The sequence below is a fragment of the Bubalus kerabau genome, chromosome 15 (genome assembly GCF_029407905.1).
Source record: "Bubalus kerabau isolate K-KA32 ecotype Philippines breed swamp buffalo chromosome 15, PCC_UOA_SB_1v2, whole genome shotgun sequence".
NCBI lineage: Eukaryota > Metazoa > Chordata > Mammalia > Artiodactyla > Bovidae > Bubalus > Bubalus kerabau.
Window position 1 is genome coordinate 32,665,748 of NC_073638.1, and position 13,239 is coordinate 32,678,986.

The following is a 13,239-nucleotide window of genomic DNA, read 5'->3' on the forward strand; positions in this document are numbered from 1 at the left end:
TGCATATATCTTTCCTTTTCTCCTTTGCTTTTCACCTCTCTTCTTTTCACAGCTATTTGTAAGGCCTCCTCAGACAGCCATTTTGGTTTTTTGCATTTATTTTTCTTGGGAATGGTCTTGATCTTTGTCTCTTGTAAAATGTCACAAACCTCCGTCCATAGTTCATCAGGCACTCTGTCTATCGGATCTAGTCCTTTAAATCTATTTCTCACTTCCACTGTATAATCATAAGGGATTTGATTTAGGTCATACCTGAATGGTCTAGTGGTTTTCCCTACTTTCTTCAATTTAGGTCTGAATTTGGCAATAAGGAGTTCATGATCTGAGCCACAGTCAGCTCCTGATCTTGTTTTTACTGACTGTGTATAGCTTCTCCATCTTTGGCTACAAAGAATATAATCAATCTGATTTCAGTGTTGACCATCTGGTGATGTTCAAGAAAACTGAGTGCTGAAGAATTGATGCTTTTGAACTATGGTATTGGAGAAGACTCTTGAGAGTCCCTTGGCCTGCAAGGAGAGCCAACCTGTCCATTGTAAAGGAAATGAGTCCTGAATATTCATTGGGAGGACTGATGTTGAAGCTGAAACTCCAGTACTGTGGCCACCTGATGTAAAGAATTGACTCATTTGAAAAGACCCTGATGCTGGGAAAGACTGAAGGCAGGAGGAGAAGGTGATGACAGAGGATGAGATGGTTGGATGGCATCACTGACTCAATGGACATGAGTTTGAGTAACTCCGGGAGTTGGTGATGGACAGGGAGGCCTGGTGTGCTGCAGTCCATGGGGTCACAAAGACATGACTGAGAGACTGAACTGACTGAGGTGGCACTAGTGGTAAAGAGCCCATCTGCCATGCAGGAGACATAAGAAACTCAGGTTCAGTCGCTGGGTCAGGAAGATCCCCTGGAGGAAGGCATGGCAACCCACTCCAGTATTCTTGCCTGGAGAATCCTCCATGTACAGGGGAGCCTGGTGGGCTACAGTTTATAGGGTTGCAAAGAATCAGACATTACTGAAGTGACTTAGCATGCACACACATAATAAAAGGAGAGCGTGATATCAAATTTAAGGGTAAAAAATCACCCATACATGACTGGAAGGAAAAAAGTAGATGTTGTATTAACAGTAGGTTTGGAAAAAGTAAAGAAGAATGGGCAGAAACAAACACAACTCTACAAGGAAGAATCAAATAATCAGTGGAGAGGACTTGACTGTGGCTGGATTATCTAGCCTTTTTAGTTCCCTCACCAAACCTCAACCAAATAGCTGTTCTAATCCTGTCTCCACCTCCTACCTTAAAAGTTTACATAGCCTAATGACTGTCTTCTTAGACATGAAACTGCCATACCTATCCTTTCCTAAGCTTTTAACCCTGAAACTTCGAAATATTAATAAGGAAAACATAACCAATGGAAAAATCTCCTAAGTCTAGTTCTATTCTCTATACGTTCTTCTCATTAAGTCCATGTAGCTGTTGTCTGTTTCAGATTATAAAACTGTAGAGTGGAATAACTATGACATATATTCTTTTAGAATGACTCCCAGTAAAGATACATAAGCCTTTGTTGTTGTTCAGTCACTCAGTCGTGTCTGACTCTTTGGACCCCATGGACTGAAGCACACCAGGCCTCCCTGTCCTTCACCATCTCCTGGGGCTTGCTCAAATTCAGGTCCATTGAATCAGAGATGCCATCCAACCATCTTGTCCTCTGTCATCCCCTTTTCCTCCTGCCTTCAATCTTTCCTAGCATCAGAGTTTTTTCTAATGAGTCAACTCTTCACATCAGGTGGCCAGAGTATTGGAGTTTCATCACCAGTCCTAAAGAATATTCAGGATTGGTTTCCTTTAGGATTGACTGGTTTCATCTCCTTGCAGTCCAAGGGACTCTCAAGAGTCTTCTTCAACACCACAGCTCAAAAGCATCAGTTCTTCCATGTTAAGCCTTCTTTATGGTCCAACTCTCACATCCATATATGGCTACTGGAGAAACCATAACTTGGACCATATGGACCTTTGTGGGCAAAGTAATTTCTCTGCTTTTTAACACAATGTTTAGGTTTGTCATAGCCTTTCTTCCAAGAACCAAGTATCTTTTCATTTCATGGCTTTTAAGGTTGGTTCATAATGAGGCTGAAAAGGAAAATGACAATGATAGTCACCATGAGGGTAGACATTGGGATTACCTGGGCCATGGGGAGGATGGTTAGCCTCTAGCTGCGTCATAGAACACAGGCAGCCTGATGTAGACAAAAGACTGAGTCTTGGAGTATGAGACAGAGGCGAATTCTAATCTTGCTCCTTCTCATCCTGTGACCACAGCAGAGGGTTTATTCCATGGCCTTACGACATGACTGAGGTCTACTCCTTCCAGATACGAACTATATGCATTTGTGCATGCTAAGTCACTTTAGTCATATCCAACTCTGTGAGACCCTATGGACTGTAGCCTGCCAGGCTCCTCTGTCCATTGGATTCTCCAGGAAGGAATGGAGAATCCTGGAATGGGTTGCAATGCCCTCCTCCAGGGGATCTTCTCAACCCAGGGATCAAATCTGCATCTCTTATGTCTCCTGTGTTGGCAGGCAGATTCTTTACCACGAGAGCCACCTGGGAAACCCCCAGCTAAGAACTATATCTGTTAGGGGAAGCACACTGATTGAAACCGCCCACCCTGGTCAGGCATCATAGTAACTATTTGCATGAGTTGTTTCACGACAGGAGGTCCTGGTAAGGAACACAGAACTAATAAGCCGCCACCAACCAGAAAAGTTCGGGAAAGGTCAAAAGGAGACACCATGTGTCCGACCACCTCCCAGAATCTTTCTTTCTGGCATCCATCTTGGCTGAACAAGGCATGCACCACCAGGAAGGACTCTGAGTCAGATGATTGGCTAAAGACAACCCAGAAATTAATCCCATCACCATAAAACCTGAGACTGCAGAGCTGGTAGAGCTGTTCTCCTGGGTTCCCTTACCCTCCTGCTCTCTGCCCGGGTGCCCTTTCCCAATAAAATCTCTTGCTTTGTCAGCACATGTGTCTCCTCGGACAATTCATTTCTGAGTGTTAGACAGAGCCCAGTTTCGGGCCCTGGAAGGGGGCAACAAATGGTGATTCTGGTAGGGACTCTTCTTCGTTGAGACTGACATCCTGACCACTCAGGATACTCAGGGACCAGCTTGCCTGCCAGTGGACCAGACCCAACAGCCACAACTGGAAACTTTTTGTCCCTGGTCTCCTCCTGACGTGGACAACTGGCTAGAGTGCCCTGACCAGTAAGGAACAAGAGACTTTATGGACCTCTCACCCCATCCCTCTCTCTTTCCTCTCCTTAACCCATCCTATCCTTCCCTTTTTTTCTAGTTCCCCCATCCTGGATGCAGGAATCTGGTTGAAGGGCCTCAGCCTGAGCTGAGGATTGGAGACTGATCACCTCCTCTTGGCAGAGAACTCGAAGTCTGGTTCTGGTCTGCTCTGATTTCTGGTAGGGCCGAGTTCCAGTTCTCCCTTCTCTGGAGGCCCAGGGTAAAGTCCCGTAATGCCTGGGTATCTGCAGGTGGCAGGAGATGTCTGTTTGGCCACCCCTTTTGCCCCCCTCCCGCCTCCTCCCCCTTCTTCTTTCAACCTGGCTTCCTTTCCTCCCTTTGAAATCTTTGAAGACCTGAGATATTTTCCTTTACTCTGTTAGTACTTGGATCTGAAGTTCTGTGTCTCTATAGGAGGTTTTCTGAGAGACTGTATTCTTGTATTTAAGGGAGTGTCTGATGAGGACTGCCAGGTTTATATGTGTGTTTTAACTCTGTGTTCTGTGTTGTGATTTTTGATGGCCATTTTGCTTTGTCTGGCCACCATTTGGTTTAGACCTGCCACCATTTTGTTAGAACTTGATTTTCTTTCCCTGTGCCTTGAGACCAGGGCTCTCAGGAACATTTATCTAGACCATGTCTAACTCCTAAGACTGAGGAAAAATGGGGAAAAGACTTTAAATTTTTTATTTATTGCAACTGTGTTTTTATAAACTAGTAAATTTTATATTGTAATATCTAATTCATGACTAAACTTAGAAAATGAAGCTAGATCTTGCATTGTGTCTGTCTTAATATGTCTTGGTATGTCTTTGTCTCAGTAATATTTTTGAGGTTAATTTGTAAATGAGTTCTATTTAATTGGCTTAAAGAAAGGTAAGCGCTTACAAATCAAAAAATTATAAATTAAACAATAAATTCCAGGCTCATGTGAACTGGTAAATATTCACTATTAAATACCTGATATTAATGTTTCTTTGTTGACCTATCTAATATAGACATATCTTAGAGTAATTAACATTAAGTAGAATATTTTCATTGTAACTAGGTTTAATATAAATTAAATATTATCATATCTGTTATAAGTTTGTCAACAAGGAAATTACCTCAAGTGAAGAAACTTCTAAAAAAAATGTAAATGATATATGAGCTTTTATATAAACTCTATTAAGCATAATTATTCTTTAGGACTATCTGTCTAAAATAGTCTCTCCAGATTGGAGTAACTTGAATTTCTAAGGGTTCTGCTAAGTGTGCTAAGTTTTGGAAGTCTATTGAATAGTTAAGTAATTTCCAAATAAAATAAGATTTTAAAACATTTACTACTAAACACTAATTTCCTTTACAGAGAAACTAAAGAGATTTGGGACTATAAATGAATAATGTTTGGTGCCATCCTAAAATGTTCTAAGAAAGCAAGGGTTTTAGAAATTACCACTGGTATTTATGCTCATCAATCTATAAAATGCTAATGTAAAACAGTTCTTGGTTGCTAAAGCAAAGTAGGAAGTGTGTTTTCAGTTAAAAAAAAAAAGTACTAAAAAATACTAAAAAGAGTTATGCATGATCAGGATTTTATAAAATTGGATTACAATTAGATAAATGGATTTTGTTAGGAATGACAAGACCATAGAAAAACTGGTTAGAGCCAACTAGGTCCAAGATGGAGGAGTCAGCTTTCACTCTACGTTGAGCCTCAGTATCTACACCTATTGTGACATGGCAACTAGCTAAGTGATACACCCATCAACATAGACTAAATCTGACCAAATGTTCTAAAGCCTTTTAACTGATTTTTTTGACAAAACTTCCTAAGTCAAATTCTTTTGAAGTTCCTTTGCTCTCTAGCTAACTTTGGGGTGCTTCAGAGGGCCCCTGAAACACCCCAAAGAGAGAGATTAAACTAATTGTGTTTGGTTGGTTAAATTTCATGAAAAATATTATCAAGTGAGTAATAAATCATCTAATGTTATAATGTAGGATAAAATTACTAATATAGATATCCTAGAAATTATATGGCATTCTTAACATTCTGCTATGTCCTGGTATTCTAATGGAAAATGTAATGACTTTACAAAAGTTAACAAAAGGACTGAATGAACCAGTGAATATGCTTATAGCTTTTATGGTTTCTATCTGAAAAATTACAGGTTTGAATCTTGTGTTTTCTGGGGGTATGGAAAATCTTCCTCTCAAACCAATTATGACAATAATTTGGTAAAATTATATGTTATAAACAAAACAATTATATTTTCTCTCTATCTGACTCCTCCAGAAATTGGAAACTCTTAGGTTTCCAGTAAGTTTATCAATGAGTTAGGAAGGTTATCTCACTAACAGGTACAAAAATCTCAAGAAATTTTTGAGACCTTAAAAAGGGAAGAATTCACCTAGATTTGTTAGGCAAAATCTGTGATAAGCCTTTGGTGTGAGTTTCCCAGCCCTGTTTTATTTTAAAGGTTCAGTCTGAGACTCTATAAATGTTTCAGCAAAATAAAAAGTCTATGATCAATTATGGTTATATAAATCATCAGACCAAAATTAGTGAGAACAGACCTATTTTGCAAACAAGCTAGCCTTAATTTGGTTATATTTGATAAAAATGAGGGTAAATTTAGGGAGAAAAAGATGTTTCAATAAATGTTAAATCCCAGTTTGTTAATGGAGGTCTGCATCTAGTAAGACTCATTTCTTGGATAGTTCTTTGCTGTTATGTGATATTAATGTAAAATTTAATTGAATTCTTAAAGAACACCCTAAGTTTGTTCCTGAAGTTTATCTCAGTGATCTAATCTTTGGATGAAGATCAAATGCCTCATGACCTGCAACCAGGACTGGAAAAAGACATAACTGAAGGGACTGTCTCCAACCTGGATGGAAGGACTTTTTTATCAGGTACTCTTAACTAGCTCTGGGACTTCCCTGGTGGCTCAGATGGTAAAATGTCTGCCTACAGTGCGGGAGACCTGGGTTCTATTCCTGGGTCAGGAAGATCCTCTGGAGAAGGAAATGGAAACCTACTCCAGTACTCTTGTCTGGAAAATCCTATGGACAGAGGAGTGTAGTAGGCTACAGTCCATGGGGTCTCAAAGAGTCAGACACGACTGAGCGACTTCACTTCACTTCACTTCAGTTTTAACTAGCTCATGCACAATGAAACTAAAGGGAAATTAACTCTTAGATTAATTCCCACTTCCAAAGGCCCCTACACACTAGACTGGTCTATAGAGAAGACAGCTGACCTGATCTCACCTTAAAATGATGCTCAAACAGAGGAGAAACTGCAGTATACCAGGATGAGAAGACAATGACATCAGAGGTAGACAGCTTGCCCAAGATGCTGGACCTGATTCTTATGATCATTTATAATGTTTTCTTGACTTCTTGGACCTTTGCATATGAATCAAATGCTTTTTTATCATAGGCCTGATCCTATGCTAGTTTTAGAAATCAATCCAATTGTTGGGTTTGTGGCCAATTACCTGTGTCTAGTTCTGGATTACCTTGGTAAATTTCTCTACTACAAGGCTCTAACTGGTTGGCCCTGAGAAAATTTACTTAAAAAAATTATGTCATATTCAGGTCACTATTGATATTACTAGATGGGATTACTAGATGGCCCTCACCAGGCCAATTAATAATGCCTGCTCTGACTCTGGCCATAAATTTGAGCTTTCTTCTATTGCTCAAGCTCAATCAGAGCAACAAGCAAAGTTTCAGCAAAGGAGGGAAAATCTCCCACAATTATGGAATGAATGTATATAGATAACGCCAGGCTATGGTAATTTAGGTTTAAAGTCTCCTCTATGTTGGAAACAATTAATTCATACTAAGAATAATCAGTCTAGTAATACTAGAAAACTGAGCTTTGTGCCTTATAGACTGCCAATATGTAATTTTCCTGGAAGATAAAGATTCCTACAGAGTAGACTAAGTCAGATAACCTGGGATATACTGGGCTACATCTAATGGAAGCTCTTAAGTCTTACTTGTGACTTTACTAATACTGTTAGCTATGTTATTTGTATTTCACCTGTTTTACAAAATTGCTGTTTCTTACACTGTCAAATATGTGACTGATGCCTCTGATAAAATAATATATAGTTCCATGTGAGATCGATGATGGTAACAGTGTAACTCTAGATATGGGAAGAAGCAACAAGAGGGGATGTTTTCCTGGACCAAGAGGCTAGTAAGATAGGTGGTCCAGAGAATTTTGGATTCTGTTTTATGGCTTAGTCCAGTAACATCACATTGAGGGACCTGTCAACAAAATCTTTGTCAAACCTGAGAATGGACATTCTCAGCACCATGGGATAAAATGGTCATGAAATGCCCCCCTCAAAATCATGGCCAAGTTTATGAACAAAAAGGGGCTCTGCCAACTGAAAACTGACACTTGCCATCTACGTCTACAAAGATTAAATCATGGCCACTGCAACTGCTGACCTTCAACTCCCCTGAAAGGAATTCAGGGTGAAAATCAGGAATGAGGCACTCAGTGCTCTGGGAAAAACTGGCAGAACAGGCCTTCAGATAATTAGATCTTTTCAGGAGAAGATTTTATGAGTCCCAATTCCTGCATCTTCTCATACCTAGAGAAACATTGACATCATTAATGGTGACATCTACTTTGGCTATTAAGGAAAATTTTACATTAAAAGTCCAAATAGAGTAGCTATGATTCAGACGTCCTAGGAAATAACTAGGTGATACTATGGGTGTAATTTCAGATTAGACGTTGTATTGCCAAACACTTGAGTTTTCTGAGTCGTGTCAGGCTTAGATGTCAGCATTCTCAAAACGATGTCTGCTGGAAGCTAGTAACTGCAACCTTACTTTTTATAAAACTAGGCAACTGGCTACCTGGCTACAAGTCTCCCCAAAGTGCCAGGTCCAGACTGGGTTTCAGGCCTATTCTTCTAAAAAGAAATGAGATTTATTTTGTCTGTTAAAATTCCAGTTATCCGTCCTCCAGCTACTTCTAATTGGGTCTGTTACAACAAAATGGCAGATCAAGGGATTGAGATTTTAATCATATAAGGCTCAGATCTAGGACTTGGAACTCAGGAATACTTCCAATTCAGTGTCTATTCTGCAAGCTATGCCCCATTTTGACAAGAAGTTATCACAGTCTTAGTTGCCCTGTTCCCTAAATTAAAACCAAGCAGGACTCTGTGGGGCTCTGGAGTACAGATCTGTTCTGTGTTCTCCATTTCTTGTCTGTAGGATATAGGCTTCCTTTAGCCTCCTTGACCTTCCCTGAGTTCCAAAGAGTGGATTCAACCAATTGCTAATCATGGAAGGGAAGGGATACAGAAACAAAGGAGAAACAATCAATTAGTGGTACAGCCTTGAGACAGGGTCCTGTTTCCTACTCAAAGAAATATGCATAACAATGTCTTTGAGTTTTACAGAACTGGAGCCCCCATCCAGGTGGAAGATGGTGACTTCAGACTAAACACAAGATTCCTGGAGCACAGCTCTGTTGCCTCACCACCAACCAATCAAAAAAAAAGAAAAAGAAAAAAGAAGGTCACAAACCCTGCAGCCCTCACCCCAAATGTTGCCTCCTGTTTCTGGGGACCAGTGATGACCATCCTGTTAGGTCTCCGGTTTGGCCCCTGTCTATTTCATCTCTGAGAGGCGCCAACAGTTTCAAACTAAAGTGCTATTATTACAAGGGTGAATGCTAGTTTCAGTCAAGGCAAAAAATACCTTGACTTAGATCAGGTAGAGAGAGACTTCTGCTCTGCTAGGCAGGCCTACACCCGTGCACAGCAGGAAGAAGTTACAGAAGAAAGAGACCTCCACCCCAATTCTCAAAAAGTATCTTGAGTGTGAAGTCTCTCCGGGGGAGAGGGGGGGAGGGGGAGGGTTGTTAGGGGAAGCACACTGATTGAAACCGACCAGGCATCATAGTAACTATTTGCATACGTTGTTTCACGACAGGAGGTCCTGGTAAGGAACACAGAACTAATAATCGGCCACCAACCAGAAGAGTTCAGGAAAGGTCAAAAGGAGACACCACGTGTCCGACCACCACCCAGAATCCTTCTCTCTGGCATCCATCTTGGCTGAACAAGGCATGCACCACCAGGAAGGACTCTGAGTCAGATGATTAGCTAAAGACAACCCGGAAAGTAATCCCATCACCATAAAACCCGAGACTGCAGAGCTGGTAGAGCTCTTCTCCTGGGTTCCCTTACCCTCCTGCTCTCCACCCGGGTGCCCTTTCCCAATAAAATCTCTTGCTTTGTCAGCACATGTGTCTCCTCGGACAATTCATTTCTGAATGTTAGACAAGAGCCCAGTTTCGGGCCCTGGAAGGGGTCCCCCAACTCTGTGCGACCCTATGGACTGGAGCCTGCCAGGCTTCTCTGTCCATCGGTTCTCCAGGCAAGAATACTGGAATGAGTTGCCATGCCCTCCTCCAGGGGATCTTCTCAACCCAGGGATCAAATCTGTGTCTCTTATGTCTCCTGTGTTGGCAGGCAGGTTCTTTATCACGAGAGCTACCTGGGAAGCCCCCAGATAAGAACTATATCCATGTCTAAATATTTAAACTATGGATAGATTTTTAAACTTCACCTTGGAAATTTTCAGAAGTATTCTACGTGCTTAAGAAGAGGACAAAACAAACAAGAAAACTTCTTTAAAAAAAAAAAAAGCAAATGGCAACCGACTTAAGGGAAAAACAAAAACCAAAAATCAAATCAGACACAAAACTAGAAGGGAAAAATCCAAAAGAGTATTTTTCCCCCCACCCTGGATTTCAAGAGTGGGGTGATAAGTGCTCAGCAAAATGCATTTTAAGGAAGATTCAAAAGACAGGCACCAGTTATAAAATGTATGTTTTCCTTACAAAAGTATGGCAAGGAGCCTCCCTCCACATGGCATGGTGCATTTTCTGAAAATCAATCAAATCCTCTCATTCAGTGGAAGCCCAATCGCATTGTCTGCCCCTTCCTCCAGAAGCCGATTTCTGCCAGGTAGAAAATGAAGTTTCCTTTCCTCTCCTCTCAGACACAATGCTGCAGCATGGCAGAACTGTTGTTCTGTGTGGGAAACCAACTTCCTGTCTCAATAAACGAGCACACACAGGCTTTTCTGGACACATAATGGAGCCTTTTTTATTTTATACAAAAATCATTCCACACTTAACACATCAATGAAGCCACTTAAGCTCTACTGCATCTGAATTAAAGAGGAATTGTGTGATCAAAGGGTGTGAAAAGAACCACACAGGGCGTTCCTCAGATCCTCTACTTTTGTTACATTTGATACATAACAAACCCAATAAATATGCTTATCCCGGGAGCAAGTTTCATTATCTCATACCCTTAAGCCTGGTGAAAGTATTTCTGTATTACCCTTCACGCTACTGCATCCAATTCTATACTGACAATTTGGGAGAGAAATGAAAAATATTGGCATGTTTCAAGGGGCTGAAGGTGAAGGTGGGGGTATAAATAATTTTCTTTTGTGGGTTTGTTTGCTCCTGTTTCACTGAATACAAATGTATATGTATACACAAGCATATAAAGGTATATGCTGCATCTATATATATATACCCACTATTGGTAAAATATAAACATAACTAACTATTGGTAAAATATAAACATAAATATACAATAGTATGTTACTATACACACACAAACACCCTCACACGCAAACACGGGAACTTGTTTTCTTATCAAATAATGAAACATAAAGCAAAAAAGACATGATGAAAAGTCTTTAATTCCCAGAATTGAATAGGTGAAGAGAACATTCTATAATCCTTTTATAGTTTTTCATGCTGTGAACATAGCTTCTGTGAAGGTTATTACATATTTAATATTCACTGTATTCTTTTAATATCATGCATTCTAGGGATACTGAAAAATTTCTAAAGAGAGTTCAGGCATCCTCTCAAGGCATGTATCACAGCTACACACGTCCTAAAATGTATTTTGGGAATAAGAATTTAAGTACTATTAAAGTGTGTCTCCCATGTCTTTGCATAAAAACATGAAATGCGAAACATGCAGTCAATGAATTAAAGTTGACTGAACACATTATTTTTTAAATTGATGTAAGCAAACCAATATTGGATTGAGATATATTCCTTGAGCTATCACCTGTATGGTTGAACTATTGAACAAGCACCCCAAATTATTCAGATAAAAATTCTCTCATTGAAGAAAAAAAGTTTAAGTCAGAATTAATTCATTCAGATAGCATCTGTGGAGTGCCAGTTATGAGTCAGCCGCTGTTCTAGGCACAAGAGTCAATGATTAAAAAGACACGCAGCCTTCTCTGCTTGTAGTCCAATAAGAAAGAGAAATGTCTGGATAAATAATGACAATGCAAAGAGAAACAGTAATTCTCATGAAGTGCCCTGTAAACGCATAGTGAGGATTACAACTGTTTAGTACAGGGAAGTCAGCAAACGTATCCTCAAAAGCGTTAATGCTTGAGCCTGATCTTAAAGATGGATGGGAGAATAGAAAGTTTATCAGTCAGAGAAATTAGAAGAAAAACACGTCAGGGACAAGGCATATGAACAAAGACATGCTGAAATCATGAAAAAGCATGCATGTATGCATGCTAAGTCGCTCCAATGTGTCTGCTAGTCTCCTCTGTCCATGGGATTCCCCAGGCAAGATTACCGGAGTGGGTTGCCATGCCCTCCTCCAGGGGATCTTTCCCACCCAGGAATGGAGAACTCTGGTCGCCTGCATTACAGGCAGATTCTTTACCGCTGAGCCACCAGGGAAGCCCATGAAAAAGCATAAGCACTTTTAATTGGTGCATCATTTGTGTAGTTGGATTTTAGAATTCACTTAGTGAAAAGAAGTAACAGATGAGGTTGGGGTGATAGGGTGGGGCCAAATAACAGAGGGACCTGAATGCTTTATTAGGGCACTTGGACTGTGCTCTTGAAAGCATCGAGGAACCAGTAGGTCTTAATAGACCAAGTGATCTGAATTAGATTTATAATTTGTCCCAGTGAGATGTCCATATGAACCAACCTTCGAATAATGACTCAGGTCTGGCAATCTATATATCTCTAAATAATTGTCAGTTGCATTTTTCTTTTCTTGCACTTAGTGGTTTGGCATTGCATGTGCCAACCATGCAGATGACCAACTGAGAGGCTTAGTTTATATCCAGATGTCTCCAGTGTTGTGTAGACGATCACAAACATTGAAAGAAAAAATATTCCGTGAGGGTGAAAGTCCCTGTACCATGCGTCCCAAATAAATCTTTGTGGAGGGTATCACTAATAGCAGTTCCACTCTGTCTAAACACAGTTATTAAGATCAGATGACCATCTGTTTTCTGCTACAGTTGATGTCACGCAAACCTTTTCCATGGAACCTAGGCACTGTTCTCTGTTGCATAGACAAATAAAACTCCATAAATAACCGTAAAAATAACAACATATGATTCAGTCATACATTCTCTTCTTGATTAATTTTGGATGAGTATGTGCCCTGGGTGCAGATACAACCTATTGCTCCCCAATCTGCCTTTCTTTGTGGAAAAATAAACCAATAAGGCTTTTTGGCCCTTCCCTAACCCTACCCTGAATTTCCTGTCAACTTTCACTTACACTCACATAAAGCATTGATGTTTCATTTTGCTTCTGAATGATGTACAGAGTCCCTTTTCTTCCTTATTTTCATTTGGGGTTTATGTGTCCATGAATTGTATGGCCTGTACTTGAAATAAGATTCTAAATGTGGTCTGAGGCAGGCTCTTTCACTCAACAGTCTGTAAGAACTTGAAAATAATGAGAAGGGAATTTTCCAGTAAAAAATAACTACAAACATGACACTTTGATGTGATAAGTACAGGAAAATCACAAGTGTTGACTACAGAGGGAATGAGCTCATGGAAGGAAATGTTCACTCTATTGTGGACTTTTCAAGGTCTGATCATG

The 13,239-nt window shown here is 40.2% G+C and overlaps 1 long non-coding RNA gene across 3 annotated transcripts; it reads left to right on the top strand.

Annotated features, from left to right (window-relative positions):
* The first annotated feature begins 2,945 nt into the window (after window positions 1–2,945).
* LOC129628854 (uncharacterized) lies at window positions 2,946–9,396 on the top strand. 3 transcript variants are annotated; one of them, XR_008702940.1, is made up of 4 exons: window positions 2,946–3,278; window positions 3,367–3,487; window positions 6,059–6,203; window positions 9,261–9,396. It is a non-coding gene; the product is annotated as an uncharacterized LOC129628854 (long non-coding RNA). The 3 variants fall into 3 exon arrangements; XR_008702941.1 differs by lacking the exon at window positions 3,367–3,487; XR_008702942.1 differs by lacking the exons at window positions 2,946–3,278; window positions 3,367–3,487 and adding an exon at window positions 4,959–5,255.
* The last annotated feature ends 3,843 nt before the right edge of the window (window positions 9,397–13,239 follow it).